The sequence below is a fragment of the Xenopus laevis genome, chromosome 6S (assembly GCF_017654675.1).
Source record: "Xenopus laevis strain J_2021 chromosome 6S, Xenopus_laevis_v10.1, whole genome shotgun sequence".
Taxonomy (NCBI): Eukaryota; Metazoa; Chordata; class Amphibia; order Anura; family Pipidae; genus Xenopus; species Xenopus laevis.
The window spans coordinates 22,833,355-22,850,594 of record NC_054382.1 but is presented as its reverse complement, the minus strand read 5'-3'; the positions used below and the strand labels follow the sequence as shown (position 1 = coordinate 22,850,594).

The 17,240-nt window shown below is 36.2% G+C and overlaps 1 pseudogene; it reads right to left on the bottom strand.

Annotated features, from left to right (window-relative positions):
- Nucleotides 1-16,550, bottom strand: part of LOC108719669 — a 250,167-nt pseudogene extending 233,617 nt beyond the window's left edge.
- Between the last annotated feature and the right edge of the window lie 690 nt (nucleotides 16,551-17,240).

Below are 17,240 nucleotides of genomic sequence, written 5' to 3'. Positions count from 1 at the left end.
TCCATACACACCCCCCTCCCTACTTTCACATAAATTATATAAACCCATATCTGTTATGTTTAGGGTAGCCGAGGATGAGTAGAGTATAACAGTGCTTTATTAGCAGAGTCATGCAGGTATTACACAACACTAAGGTTTCACTTTCACCAGGAAGTATGCACAGTATAAGTATGAGCACACAGTGACATCTACAGGCCATTTGTATAAACACCACAATATCTATACTAACTAACTATATATATATATATATATATATATATATATATATATATATATATATATATATATGGTGTGAACTATTGAAAGGAGCAGATTCTTAGCACACATGCTTTTTGTGCTAGCAGATTTGCACTGTAGTTTATAAAGAAATTAAGTGGGGAACAAAATAAAGATTTGTCTGCTGAACAGAAATAAAATGTCATTGTTGCCAAGTTCTACATTTTCCTCATAACCACGTGGGTTCAAAATGCTGAGCTCAAAATACAAGCCTGAAATCCATTTTTTATGGTGTCAAATGAAACTCGTTTCCATTTTTTTTTTTTGTTACAGGGAAACTTCTCATCTAGTAGTGATAAGTCTATAGCAGTTGGAATTTTTGAGCAATTTCGTATACACCTACATGAGTAATTCAATGGAACTGTAATTGGATGTTGGTGATTGTATTACCTTACTCAGTTAAACTGAAGAAGTATGTTTGATACATTAGCAAGATTACTAAAACATGGCCCAGTTGCTTTAGACTTATCACTACTAAATTAAGTTTTCATTTGCAATTACATTTACCAATACCTTTAAAACCATTGAAATTGTGGGTTTATAAATGGTTTGGATGGAGGTCCTCTTTAACATTTCTTTCCTAAACTATCCTTATCTTTCAGAATAGCAACAACATTGCCCCAGCAGAGCTTACAGTCTAATATTTTTATGACATTTACATACCGTATATACCCAAGTATAAGCCGAGTTTTTCAGCATCCAAAATGTGCTGAAAAAGTCTACCTCAGCTTATACTCGGGTCAGCGGTACCCAACCCGAGTAGCTGAGATTGCAGTCACTTTTAATCATTCCTATAACAGTACACTTGGGGAGAGACTGCAATATCCCACAATGCCCTCTGTTGGTTATATGAAAGAATAACAGTGACTGCAATATCACACAGCGCCATCTGTTGGTTGTATGAAAGAAAAACAGTGCGCCCTCTGTTGGTTATATGAAAGATTAATAGTGACTGCAATATCACACAGCGCCATCTGTTGGTTGTATGAAAGAATAACAGTGCGCCCTCTGTTGGTTATATGAAAGAATAACAGTGACTGCAATATCACACAGCGCCATCTGTTGGTTATATGGAAGAATAACAGTGACTGCAATATCACACAGTGCCCTCTGTTGGTTATATGAAAGATTATCAGTGACTGCAATATCACACAGCACCCTCTGTTGGTTAAATGAAAGAATAACAGTGACTGCAATATCACACAGTGCCCACAGCGCCCTCTGTTGGTTATACGAAAGATTAACAGTGATGGCAATATCAAACAGCACCCTCTGCACATGGTAGTGGGACAGTGGGACAATGCACACAGTAATCCGTTTGGCAATTCTCTGTCACCATCAACTTTGCAAAGAAGTCCGGTTGATCGCTGGGGGGGTCGCTTTGGCAGAATGTGCGCTGCTGGGAGACAGGGCTGTAGTTGTGTCTAGGCTTATACTAGAGTCAATAAGTTTTCCCAGTTTTGTAGGTAAAATTAGGTACCTCGGCTTATACTCGGGTCGGCTTATACTCGAGTATATACGGTACATACACTTGGGTCAACTTCATCAGGAACCTACTATTTCTGGAGTGTGGGAGAAACACTCTGTAGCATGAGGCAACGTATAAGCTATATCGATAGAGCCCTTATTGGAAGCAAACTCACAGTCAAAACAAGGCAGTAGTGCTAATCACAGAACTATAGTGCCGAGAAGGTACATTATGGGGAAAATGCTTTTATGGGCACCATGCTTTCTTACCCTTTAGCTTTGTAAGCACAGATATGAATGAGCTTTAATACCATTTACCTTGGATAAGATATATTTAAATGAAATACTGTCTACGAACAAGAACTGCAATAGTATCAGCTTTTTTATAGCTAGTATTGGGCTATGTGTCCTTATAACACTGACTAAGCAGAAGTGTCTCTGGAACATGCCTGTGAAGGTTCTCAGACCTCCAGGTCATAGTATATCTATAGTAATAATTCAAATCAACTGGACTTTTTGTATTTCTTTCTCTTGAAGACAATTTGACAGTCATCCGACTGACTTTACGATAGATGTCTCTGCAACATCAAAGATAAAAAGAAAACAAAAACAATTCACATTAAAAATGTGAATTATAAATTCAACATATTCCGTCTCTATCTTTCTTCGTTTCGATGAAAAATGTTTTTACAGCTTTTCTTGCATATTCCTCATTTTACTTAATTCTGTAGCTAGAGCCTCCAGAAGTGGTTATAATTAATTTCTATGATTATGATTTATTGCAATTATACTATTATAAATTATATCATAAAAAATATAAGTGTATATAATTATTAACAAAAAATTGATAACACTAATTAGCAGTGTATAACAAAATAAAAACAGATATTTTAGATACGGGATATTTTGGAAAGCTCCTTCCCACACTGGAAGAATTGAAACAGTGTGACTGATTTGCATTTCAAGCTATTCTGTACTATTTAGGGAATGAATCAGGCTCAACACACTGATCAATAAAGCAGCCATAGTTCTAAAGCGGTAATAAAAGGTTTTAGGCTAATGTGCAGTATAGAAATCTGTTTAGAGACGTCATATTGACTTATAAAGGAAAAATATATTTTTCAGTCTCAGGAACAGCACTTTTTAAAATGTATGGGCACAATTGTTTACTCAAACATCTTGAAACAATGTTTCAAAAGATAAAACTAAAAGCATTCATAATGGTGATCTTTAGGGTCAGGGCACACGCTCAGATTTAGGGAAATCAGTCGCCCATCGACAAATCTCTTCTTCTTCGGGGCGACTAATCTCCCCAAACTGCCTCCCGCCGGCTAGAATGTAAATCGCCAGCAGGATGGCACTCTGAGCACTTCGTTTTTCATAGTCGCCCGTAGCACCCTAAGGGGCAGATTTATCAAGGGTCAAATTGAAGGTAGAAAAAGCTTCGAAATTTGACCATCGAATTGGAATACTTCAACTTCGAATATCGAAGTCGAAGTTTTTTTACGTCGGATTTGGCCATTTGCGGTCGAAGTAAAATCGTTCGATCGAACGATGAAATCCTTCGAATTTCATCCATCGATCGAACGATTTTTCTTCGACTTCAAAAAGGCTAACATAGCACTTCGGCAGGTCGAGCGGTCGAATGATCAAAGTATTTTTACTTTGAATCGAATTCTAAGTCGAAGTCGTAGTAGCCTATTCGATGGTCGAAGTAACCAATTAATTACTTTGAATTTGGAATTTTTTTACTTCGAAAATTTCCTCTAATTCACTTGGACCCTTGATAAATCTGCCCCTAAATGTGAAAAAGAAAAGTTCACTTCCTGTTTAATAATCAAGACAACTGTTGCACCATATAAAGGAAAAATGGTTTAGTTGCTTCATCCTTATTAATTTTTTTCCTACTGTCCCCTTTGCTATAAGCCTCAGCTGGTCACCACTTGACGCTTCCAAGCAACCCTATTCCTGCTGAGGTAAGAATGATTATGCATTCACTCAGCATGACACAATCTTCACAACTCAGCAAGCAAACAATGCTGTCAGCAGAATACAAACAGGCTCCAGAGTGGGACAACTCACATGTTGATCACTAGAACATGGTGCACTGGTGATCAAATCACAGTGAACATCTGCCAAAGCACAGCTCTATCCATTCTTGCTAAGTTTTCCCATCAATAAAGAAGCCATTAAGCACTCCGTAAATAGTTTATGAACTAAACAGGAGCAGGTAACAAGGCCCCTTTGAACCCAGAGTTGTGAGTACAATGCAAGAGTCTATTCATATTACAAAGGAAGTAACCATATGAAGATGCTTTCATTATGTTAATATATACACCCTTGAAATGATTGAAGCGGGTCAACTAATGTGTCTGGGATGGGTGAAGAAAATGGTTTCTTCTTAATGAACAGGACGTTTCACATCAAGCTTTTTAACTGGTTATTAAAACTATTGTCAATAAATGTGTATTTTGAAATACATCAAATATATTCCCACAAGTGACTAACTGGAAAGGGACCTTCTCTGTGCTGTCCACACTAACTACCAATATATAGTGAAGAAGGCACCCCCTATTGTAAAATATAAGGATATAATAAGTCACAGAGGAATTCCATGACCATATAAATGCACGTGGCCGAAGATTATTATGTTACTTCTAATATCCTCGTATTTTCCAACAAGGGGTACTTTATTTATTTAAATACACAAGTTTTAGCGAGTCATGTGACAAAAATGACATCACTAAGCTCTGTTTTTAACAGATGACATCACTGAGGGGGTTATTTACTAAACTCAGAATGCAAAATTCACGAAATATTTGTGATTTTTTTTCATAAAACCGGACTTTTTAAAAATCACGAATATTTCAGAATTTATTAAACCCCGAGGATGGATAAGTCTGAATCAGAAAATCCAACATCTCAGACCTTTAGAGGTTGCATATAAGTCAATGGGAGAAGTCCCAATGATTTTTTGATGTATGCTGGGTTCCGAAGTTTTTGAGCAAAAAACAAAAGAAATCCGAGTTTTCGGGTGAAAAATCAGAAAAAATCTTGAAAATCAGATTTTTTCCCGAATAAGCAAATTTTCAGGAAAATGTAATAATAAATAAGCGTAAAGAACCCAAGCGGATTTGATCGGAGTTTGCAGCAGAAGATGTTGAGATAAAATCGGACTTTGATAAATAAGGATATCATTTTCAGGATCTTCATGGCTCTTGTATTATTTGTATTATATGTCAATAAACATGTTAAACTACCCATGGAAGCAAGTTTTGATGAGAAGGTGAACTTAAAATGCAAAATAAAAAATGGCTCCTCATATTGAAAACATCATGGGGGATTTTAAGAATATAGCTACTGTATGATGATATACTTGTTTGAATGATGAGCAGTAGCTGTCACAGTGATACAATATCGATAGACTACAATGAAACATCACACAAAATTCACTTAAATTCACTTAAAAGGAATTATTCTGCGTATAAAATAATTTTCAAATCCAACAACAGATAAGCATAAAAACCCTTTGTAATTATTTTTTTTTCAAGAGCCAGTAACATAATTCTCACCATTATATTAATAATTCCAAATTAATTAAGACCAGTAAAATACTAGAATATTAATGCACAAAGTTACAATGAACAAATCAAATCAAATCAAATCCAATTTAAAGTTTGAGAACTTTTTTTCTTTGCTGCCATCATCTTTAAGGGCAGTTAATTATGTACAACATATTTGGAAAATTTATCTTGAACGTTCTCAAAGGTCTACCCTTGCTTCATTAATAAAAATTCCAATGTGGTCAGAATTTACTTTCCCGCGATTAAACCCCATGCTGGTGGATCAGAATGGAATATGTTGATGATTCTTCTTAATGCAAAAAAATTAGTTCTCAGTAATTAAAAGGCACACCTTCATTTAACTGTAGTATACAGCTAAATTTAACTTATCATCCAAGATTCAATGTAAAGCACTCTCTATACTATATGAGTTATATTTACATTTATGCCTCAAAATGGCACCTTCTTCAAAGTATGAACTGCAAAAAAATATATAATTGAGGTTCCATAATAAATTCAGAATTGATTAATTACTTATTTATGAGCCTGCCATGGAACACTTTTGCAGGAATCTGCTGTATGAGTAATGTTATTTTGTTCTCCATTTTTAGATAACTTTTATAGTATTGTTCCTCACTGTGAAAATCCCATCGAGGCCTGTTAAGGAAACATACACGGCCGATCCCTTGCTATTGAGATTTCGAGCTTGAGAAAATGTGAATCTAAATTTCAGAGTGAGAAATAGATCAATGAGTTAGTTACTGAGAGTTGTCTCTTGGATACATATCTAAAAAACATGTGCATTTCTAGGAAGTCTGGGATTAGAGCCAATCATTAAGATTCAGGTATTGCACAGTCTGACAGAGGATTTTTTTTGAGCTGCCAATAAAAGAAAAATAACTTCAGTTTTTTAGGTACATATACTGGTGTTTTTATGTGAGATTCTAGGAAATCCTTTGACATTTTTTTAGTTTATGCAAGCAGGCTGTATTTCGGTTTAACACCTTAGGATGTTCTCTGTTGAAAAGGCCTATCAAATAGTATATAAATGATAACCAGGGTGTAAATTGATTAGAATTGTGTTTAAAACCAAACCACCAACGTATCCATTGAATATTGATGCAGTCAACTATGTAAAGACGTAAAGACATCTGTGGCTGGACTCCGGAATGTTCCTCAGGCTAATAACAATCTTCTTAACCCTTATGGGGTTAATTATCAAGGTCCGAATTTATCTCAATATCGGCTGCTACAAACTCAGATCTATCCCGCTCAGGTTTTTTACGCTTATTTATTATTACATTTTCCCACAAACAAAAAAGAAAAACTTTTTCCAGTCAAATTGTTGTTACATGATGTAACATGTTTTAGAAACTAGTTTAATGAGTTAATAGGGAATGTATGTGCTGGAAAACATTTTCGAGCTAATTTGTGTGTACTTTGACTAGGGAATAGTCCAAATTCGATTTGAATTTGTAAACAATTAGAATATCGAAATTTATCATGTACTGTCTCTTTAAATCTTCGACTTCAACCAATCAACATCTAAAATGTGCCAAATTGCTGTTATAGCCTACGGGGGACCTCCTAGAACCTATATGGAGTCAATTGGTGGACTTTGATAAATCAAAGTTTTTTTTTTAAATACTTTCAATCGGATTTGAATGATTGAATACAGCCTATTAACCCGCATAAAAAACTTTGGTTTTTTAAATACATTTTTGTTCGTCTTTTTCTATTTGAATTTCGAAGTTATGGGAGTTCAAAAAAACTCCCATTACTTCGAAATTTGACCCTTGATAAATTTGCCCCCTAACCTTTTCTAATGAACCCTCCAAAAGTAACTTACAAACCTTTTAACACTCTTATGTACCCCTTCAACAGGGCAGACCTGCATACCCTGACATTTACCAGCTCTTCAAAAACAGTAACTTTTGAAATATATACCTTCCCACAAACACAACATATTATTATTATTATTATTAACATGTATTTATATAGCGCCAACATATTGCGTAGCACTGTCATATGCCAATAGTATATTAATCTACCATAATCCTATATGTTTTTTGTCAAACAAGAAGTTATATGATTTATATACAGAACTGTATATAAATCATGATAGTAAACGTTAAATCAATAAATGTTAGGAAACAACATTCTCTTCTGCTAGTTTATGGTGATAAAATATGGCAGTTTATTTAATGTGACAATATTATTGTAAAATATAAAGTAACATAACATACATGATTTTCAAATCCTCTAAAAAGCTCGCGATTGATCATAGAGGCTGCTTATGACTCTCCTGAGTATTCCAAATGGCACTATAAATTGAAACCTTGGGTAATTCATATTTACTAGCTGAATGTATAAAACAAAAAAGAGAGTGCATGTAATATAATTTACATGTATATAAAGTAAAAATATATAGGTGCACAATTGTAGACAAATGGTAATTGTCTCTGAGCTAGAATGAAGCATATTTAGAAGACAGATAGGTTATAAATAATGCAAAAAAAAGTGTAATTTCAATATTGAGCTCTACATGATGCTTTTCTCAAAAAAAGTGTGAGCAGTTGGTTCTGTCTGTTTGGCTACACTTAACAGTTTATATACAATGGTAAACAAAAAAAAATATTCATAAAATATTGTTAAAAAAACGAATAAAGGAAGCAGATGTTTTCATACTTCCCAACTGTCACTCTTTAGGTTGGACAGTACTGAATCGTGGACTGGAAAGAGGGGTTAGCCAAACATGGATTGAAGGTGCCACAATGGTGGAATGGAAGCATGGCCTAAATTTTCCTAATATGTTCCGGTATGTTGGAGAGCATACATTTTAAAACACTGGTCATGTATACCTTTTTAAACATAATAAAAATTTAAAATTAGAATAAGAATTATAAAATCGCCACTTTACTGTTATTTTTAATTCTCTCGATCACATTTGCCACCAAGAATGACCCAAAAATAAGCAGAATGCCATATTTTATATCAATTTTATTATTAAAACTACTATAGCAACAAACGGTAGGATCACAATACAGCACTCACAGAGAATTACAGAACTCTGTCTTCCGATTCATAACATCAGATTGACATGTCACAATGTCCCTACTACAATTTATGTCACACCACTCACCTTCTGCTTGCAATGTTTGCCTTGTTATAGGCAGTGAATGCAGTTAGATTTGTTTCTAATATTAAAATATTCTATCATCTTTATCTCTAAAAGAACTTCTCCTTTTGAGTTGGCAAATGTTATCGTTATAATTTCAAATAAACGCTAAAACTTACCAAACTAGAATGTGTGCTTATTTATAAAAATACTTGAATATTAAAAACTTGATTAAATAAGAATGTGAAAAAAATGCAGCAATTTTGCTCATCATTTCCAAAGGGGTTACAAACTCTCAAAGGGGCAGATTTATCAAGGGTCGAATTTCGAAGTGGAAAATACTTAGAAATTCAACCATCAAATAGAATCCTCCGACATTCGAAGTCAGAGGATTTTATTCATTGTACGATCGTATTCCAATCGTAGCACGATTGTACAATCGCACTTCGAATCGAACCATTCAAACGATTCTATCATACGATTTTCCTTCGAATATAAAAAACTTTGAAAATTGCTCTGGAAGGTCTAACATAGCACTTCGGCAGGTTTAAGTTGGCGAAGTATTGAAGTCGAAGTCTTTTTAAAGAGGCAGTACTTCGATTATCGAATGGTCGAATAGTCCAACGAAGTATTCAAAAAATTGCTTTGAATTTCAAATTTTTTAACTTAGAAAATTCCCTCGAATTCACTTCGACTCTTGATAAATCTGCCCCAAAATGTTTTGAAAAACTTGAAAAAAATGCTTACATTTTGCTAATACAACTTTCATGGACATCTACATGAAATTGTCAGCTTTTAGGTGCCAAAGTTTTACATTGATTTTTTTTTTGATTTTTTTCTCACTTAATAAATCTCAAAAAATTTGAGTTGTGAAGTAAAATTTGAGTAATTAGATTTTTTCTATTACTGGCCTTTTGAGGCATTTGCTTTAAATAACAAAAAATAATGGTTTAAAATTGTTCATGATTCATAGTTATACAAATTGAATTACAATAGTGCTCACTTCAGGAGAACACAATGGGGCACATTTACCTAGGGTCGAATATCGAGGGTTAATTCGTTCGATCGAACGATCAAAGGAATAATCATTTGATCGAACGATTCAAAGGATTTTAATCCATCGATCGAAGGATTATCCTTCGATCAGAAAAACCTTGAAAAGCCTATGGAGATCTTCCCCATAGGCTAACATTGGCCTCGGTAGGTTTTAGGTGGCGAACTAGGGGGTGGAAGTTTTTTTAAAGAGACAGTACTTCGACTATCGAATGGTCGAATATTCGAACGATTTTTAGCTCAAATCGTTCGATTAGAAGTCGAAGGTCGTAGTCGAAGGTCGAAGTAGCTAATTCGATGGTCGCAGTAGCCAAAAAAAACATTCGAAATTCGAACTATTTTTCCTCTATTTTCCTCTATTCCTTCACTCGAGCTTAGTGAATGGGCCCCAATGACAATGTTTAACGGTCAATTTTTAATACAGCCATTAAAAAAGTGATATCAGAGCGAGGAATGTGCAAGGGCATTTAGCAACTTCTAAAGGAAAAACAAGAATTGTATGATACAAAGCATAAGAGATCAAACAATGTAATGCATGGTTATAATAATATTGTTCTCTTATAAAGCAATAATGTTATCCATGTGGCTACATCAGCTGATAAAAATAATAATGGAAATTCATTTGAAGCTTGTTTACAGTGACTATACTATAGCCTGTTGCACAGCAGGGGGATTTAGTTAAATGGAGAATCTTCTGATAGCAAACCTGTAATAATAAGAAATATTAATATAATTTACAAATGTGGTTCTTGTAGTTTTCTTGTTTCTGTTTAAACATGACACCTGGAGACAGCTATTTATAATTCAGTTACATTTATCTGGCTTTGACCCACTGTGTATGTAGAATGCAGGCATGAAAAGAGAAGATGTTGTGTTTCTTTCCTTCTTCAGTAATATTACCAAATAAGGCAGTGGTCCCCAACCAGTAGACCACGAGCAACATGTTGCTCTCCAACCTCTTGGATGTTGCTCCCAGTGGCCTCATAGCAGGAGTTTATTTTTGAATTCCAGGCTTGGAGGCAAGTTTTGGTTGAATAAAAATGAGGTGCAGTGCCAAACAGAGCCTCAATGTAAGCAGACAATCCACATAGGGGCTACCAAATGGCCAATCACAGCACTTATTTGGCAACCATGAACATTTTTCATGCTAGTGTTGCTTCTAAAAAGTTGGGGATCCCTGATATAAGGTGAGGACTTGTCCCTTATAAATATAAATCATTTTTTCCAGAAATGATTACTAGCATATGCTCTATATGCTTTAACCTAAATGTTTGAACATTTTACTGATAATTAAAAAAGCATAAATCAAAAGATGTTGTGAAGCCGAACACTGGGGAGAAAGTACCTACAGTACCTCAAATTCTTCCGCATCTGTCAGTAATTTTACTGCAGCGATTCTGGATTCTCATGGAGGTAAAGCAGGCTGGAGGGAAAGATACTATTATTAGAAATTATAAGAAGCAAACAATGACTTTTAGAGCAAGTTACTATTCAACACAATCAACAGAAAACTCTATGCCAATTTAATGATGTACACATCTGCACACAAATGAGAAAAGTTGGCCCGCATTCTCCTGATTCAATGTCCCTTCAATGACATGCATTACATACAGCCTTGGGCAAAAAAAAATATTATGTAGGTCCACTTTCATTATCATTCTTTCTTGCTAAAATGATTGTGAGCATATCAATTTTCCTAATATGTCTACCATATTGCAGATCAAATCCCTGGTGCTCCTTATTGTTGTAAAAAGTTGAAAATATTTAGGAGCACTCACGGTTATAACTTCAAGTGACTTTATTCAAGTTTTCACAAAAATCCCCCACATCTACGCTACGGGGCCCATTTACTTAGCTCGAGAGAAGGAATAGAAAAAAAAAAAAACTTTGAATTTCGAATGTTTTTTTTGGCTGCTTCGACCATCGAATGGGCTACTTCAACCTTCGACTACGACTTTGAATCGAATGATTCGAACTAAAAATCGTCCGACTATTCGACCATTCAATAGTCGAAGTACTGTCTCTTTAAAAAAAACTTAGACCCCCTAGTTCGCCAACTAAAACCTACCGAAGTCAATGTTAGCCTATGGGGAAGGTCTATATTAGTAGATGTGTTTGTATAACGCCATGACATGTCATGTGGTCAGTGCTTGATGTCATCAGTGCTTGATTGGTGCAAATTTCATCATGGAGCAGTACAAAGATCCAAAGCTATTGAAACCCATTTGAGAAAAAAAACATGAAGCCAGAAAACAATCTTTGATGGACTATTCAGCATAATCAGCAGACCTCAACCCTTCTGAGCTCTTGTGTGAAGAGCTTTACTGGTCAGAGTAAAAATCCTTACAACCCAGGTGGACCCCTGTTTTATTATTGCTTATAATGGGGTCTATGGGAGACAGCTTTTCTGTAACTCTGAGCTTGAATTACAGGTTTCCAGACAAGGGATTCCATACCTGTATACATTTTTTTGATACAAAAATTTTGATCCAGCGTAAGTGCCATAAAGTCTATCTAGCATACTGTCAAGGCTTTATTTCAGTGACATAATTGATGGCAATTGTATAAAAAGAACAGAGGCGCCAAAAGAATAAAAGGATATAAACGAGTTAAAAAACAAAAAACTTGGTAATCAGAGGAGGCAGTAGTGGACTTACCTCCTCCAAGCAGACACAAAACGACTGTAATTAAGCAGTCAAAATTTATTAACGAACTCCAATCAGTACAACGCGTTTCACGGGCTCAGACCCGCTTCTTCAGGCAATAAACATAGGAGTTACAGCATCTGGCAGTAGTATACACACTTAGCGCCTCTGACAGAGGCGCTAAGTGTGTATACTACTGCCAGATGCTGGCGCTAAGTGTGTATACTACTGCCAGATGCTGTAACTCCTATGTTTATTGCCTGAAGAAGCGGGTCTGAGCCCGTGAAACGCGCTAATTTTCCATTTTGAATTTACGAGATTAGTTTGAAATACGGCAGACTCATTGAAAATACACAGTAGAATGCCACTATGTTTTTTTTTCATGTTTCTAAGATACTTAGTTTTTAATAAAAAGCACAAATGGGAGTTTTCAAGCTTTTTAGAGCGCTTACATTTAAATTTTGATAAATCTTCCTTCCCTGACAATGTTACCAAAAAGTATAGCCTAAAAGATGAGGATGATGGGAAATATTTTTAAAAAGCATGTATACAATTTTACATTGGCAGATTTATCAAAGGTCATGTGCAATGAGCTCCGGCTGGATCAAACCTGACCAATCGACCAAACGACCGATCTCGGCCGGACGAAAGCTGTTGGCACTCTCCATGCACGATCCGAAAATCGTACGAATCCTCGATTCGTGCGATAGGATCTGTGTGTCTATGGCCAGCTTTAGCTTGGTTTTGTCAATGTCACCCAATCATTTTAATGATCACCAGGGGTGGGCTGACTGGCCTTTTTTCAAGCATTCGCAACAAGACATGTACATTGTTTCCACAAAAGGATTAAAGGAGAAGGAAAGCTACTGAGGCATTTTATTGCCAATAGATTAGCTGCAATAGTGCAAGCTAGAATGCTATATTTATTCTGTAGAATGTTTTACCATACCTGAGTAAAAAGCTCTAGAAACTCTCTGTTTGTTTAGAATAGGAGCTGCAGTATTAATGTGGTGTGACATCACTTCCTGCCTGAGTCTCTCCCTGCTCTGGGCTCAGATTACAGTAGAGAAGGGAGGGGTGGGGAAGAGGAGCAAACTGAGCATGCTCTTGCCCAGGGCAATGTGGTTTAAGCTGAAGGCAGGAAGTCTGATACAGAAGCCCATGTGTACACAATAGAAGGAAAGAAATGCAGTGTTTCTTTTGACAGGGGACTCAGAACAGCATTACTTTGGGGGTTTACTGGTATATTTAGATGGACCTTTCTGATAAGGCTTACTTAGTTTTAACCTTTCCTTCTCCTTTAATGGGACATGGATAAGGTGCCACCTATAAATTAACAGTGTGAAAAAAAACAAGAGAAAGTCACAGATGAGGTCCAGAGAAACCACAGAAAACTGTAGATGTCAATGTAGAAGGCAACCTTAAAGACGTAACTTTTAAGCGATGTTAAAAAATTCAATACAAATGATAGTGCAATTATTTCTTTTCAAACAATTATAAGAGTACTCTCCCAATGATTTCTACATGAACTAGGCAGGTTTTAGGTGGCGAATGGTCGAATCTGATTTGTTCCCAGGGTCCAGGTATAATAAATCATGAATTCGAATTTGGATTATTCCCAATTTTAATTTGTGTTTTGACCAATAATCCATCTCGAAAATTCAAATTTCCAATTTGAACCTTAATAAATCTGCCCCCAAATAAATGTATAATTTAATATATGTCCATCGACATGCACTGGAAGAAAATGTTACAGTAAATATGGCATGTCTATAGTAAACATACATCAAAAACTTTGTGATCAATACAATATAAGACAGAAGTTTTCTAGCTAAGCAAGAAGTTTTCCTAGCTATGCCCATATTAAAAAAGTATATCACTTTGCCACTTTCTCGACAGCTTTATAAATGTGTCCCTAAGACCAAGAATTTTCTTTAAGTGAGAATGTTTTAGCAAATTTACAGCTTTTAGCAAATAAACATGGGTTTAAATGTAAAGCATTTTTTAACAATAAACTATAGGTATATTTTCAGCAGTTTCAATTCATTCCTCGACACACTGTCGAGTGTTGTAATGTTTACGTGTTGTTATTTTTGTAAAAGCAACATTATTTGTAATAAATTTGCTCTCGCACATGTATTACATCATGACAGTTGCTAAAGCATAGATTTTCTGTACATCAGGGACACAAACTAAATTTGTGAAAAATAAGCAAATAAATGTTTTTTTCTTCACGGTGCACCAGGGAAATGAACATCAGGTTGATGGTAAATAGCCTATGACTTGCAAATGTTATGCTAAGCAGTATCTACCCAGCTCTGCGGGTCATTATGAAAACAGAGCCTTGCTGGTAATTTTGTAAGGCTGCAAAGCATTACAAAGTCTCATTGACCTGCCTCAAAGGCAAAGTGTGCAGAATTGTGTGGTAAACGGTAAATTTCTGAGCCGGAAATCCATTTTCTTGATATGTTACCAAACGAATAAGAATTTTACTAAAAAGCAGGGATTTACATTGAGCTCAACAGAAAGGAAAAAATAAATAGAGAAATTACTTTTATTCATAGATTAACTTTTAGGGGCAAATTCATCAAGGGTCGAATATCGAGGGTTAATTAACCCTCGATATTCGACTGGGGAATGAAAATCCTTCGACTTCGAATATCGAAGTCGAAGGATTTTGCACAAATACTTCGATCGAAAGATCGAAGGAATAATCGAACGATTAAATCCTTTGAATCAAACGATTCGAAGGATTTTAATCCAACGATCGAAGGATTATCCTTCGACCAAAAAAACGTAGCCAAGCCTATGGGGACCTTCCCCATAGGCTAACATTGAGCTCGGTAGCTTTTAGGTGGCAAACTAGGGGGTCGAAGTTTTTCTTAAAGAGACAGTACTTCGACTATCGAATGGTCGAATAGTCAAACGATTTTTAGTTCGAATCCTTCGATTCAAAGTCGTAGTCGAAGGTCAAAGTAGCTCATTCGATGGTCGAAGTAGCCAAAAAAAAACTTCGAAATTCAAAGTTTTTTTTCTTCTATTCCTTCACTCGAACTTAATGAATGGGCCCCAGTATGTGTGGAGGGAAATGGCCTTTTTTTTCAGATACAATGCTTTAATTTTTCTTTTTTACTTTCAAAGGTGCGGAATTATTGCTGTGCTGTGGTGTTTGTGTCTAGACTATATTCAGATATATCCTTTCAAGTGAGTCATTATGGTAAGAACAGCTTACATGCTATTTATGTTCATAGAATTCACTGAAGAAACATGCATTTATACAAGCAAATAAAACAACAGGCGCCCAGGTCGTTCCAATGCATGCTTTCAGAGCATGTCTATACACAATAACAAACCTATATTAGACTCCTATTGCATTTCGCGCATACTGTGTTCTGTTTCTTCTAGGGTTCTAAAACGTGCCAACATCTGATACTAGTATTTAACCTTAGCTATTTGAGGTTAAGTAAACTTGAAATGGTTAAGTACCGTTACATCGTACAGCACTCAAGCACAATGTGAAGAGAGTATCTACTGTATGAACTTTCATCTCTCACCAACTCACCAAGGACAGGTTTGTACTCAACAATTAGAACAGCAGGGTACTTCTAAATATTAATTAACCGCAGGCAGACTTAGGGTGGTGGCTCACGCTGCTACTTGGGGAGATTAGTTGCTCTGCGTCAAATCGCCTCTTCTTCGGGTGACTAATCTCCCTGAAATGCCTTACTGCCAGCTAGACTGTGAATTGAAAAAAAACACTGCAGCCCCTCTTTGTTGCAAAAGTGAAAAGATGCGTTTATTCTGTCGGAGGGCGAGAATTAGCCCGAAACGTTGCCTGTTTCTGACCGAATAAACACAACTTTTCACTTTTGCAACAAAGAGGACAGGGCTGGATTTACATAGCAGGTGCCCCTAGGCCAGCTGTCGTTCGTTGCCCTATACCCTCCCTTTTTTTCAATCAAATTTTCATCATCAGCACCAGAGCAATGGGGATTGGCCTCCCCAGTGTTTCTGAACCAATGTGGGTGTGGTTAGGCAGCATGCCGCCCCCTAAAATCCTGTCGCCCTAGGCCTTGGTGGCCTTTCCACAATGTGTTCATCCCTGGCCTGTTTCCCTCCTCTGAACACCAGTGTGAGTCGAACAACGTCGGGGGGGGTTAATAAATAAAAGGCCTTGGCAGGAGGAGGAGCAGATTATTCACACTCAAAACTGCTGTATGTATAGAAACTCTTAAACTGGCCATAGACGCAAAGATAAAGTTGTACAAATATAAGTTTCGTACAATTTTCAGGCTGTGTGTGGATTGTCCCGACAAGGTATTGTTACCAGTATAATATTGGGTGAAGGAATTAAAAAAAAGAAAAAGGCAAAGATATTGAATCAGAGTTTAGATACCATGGTGCACTTACACTTAACTTAGGAGCCATAGTGAAAAAGCAGGGGCTTTTAAAGGAGAACTAAACCCTAAAAATTTGTGTGGCTAAAATGCCATATTTTCTATACCGAACTTATTGCACAAGCATAAAGTTTCAGCTTCTCAATAGCAGCAATGATCCAGGACTTCAAACTTGTCACAGGGGGTCACCATCTTGGAAAGTGTCTGTGACACGCACATGCTCAGTGGGCTCTGAGCAGCTGTTGAGAAGCTAAGCTTAGGGGTCGTCACTAATTATCCAGCAGAAAATGAGGTTGGACTGTAATATAAGCTGATGCTACAGGGCTGATTATTAAATTCTGATGCTAATTGCACTGATTTCTGTGCTGCACTGTAGTAATTATCTGTATTAATTACTAATCAGCCTTATATTGTGACATTTCTATTCTATGTGTACTGTATATTGTGAGTGGGTCCCTAAGCTCAGTAAGTGACAGCAGCACAGAGCATGTGCAGTGAATCAGCAGAAAAGAACATGGGGAGCTACTGGGGCATCTTTGGAGACACAGATCTTTACTGCTAAAGGGCTCTGGTTGCCTTGGGCTGGTACAGAAGCACAAAACATAATGTCCAATATTTCTAGTCAACTTCTTCAGTTAGGCTTTAATTCTCATGCAGTGAATTAACCTAATATAAATTATAAATACACAAATTTGTTGTTTTCACATCTGCCAGTTCACAC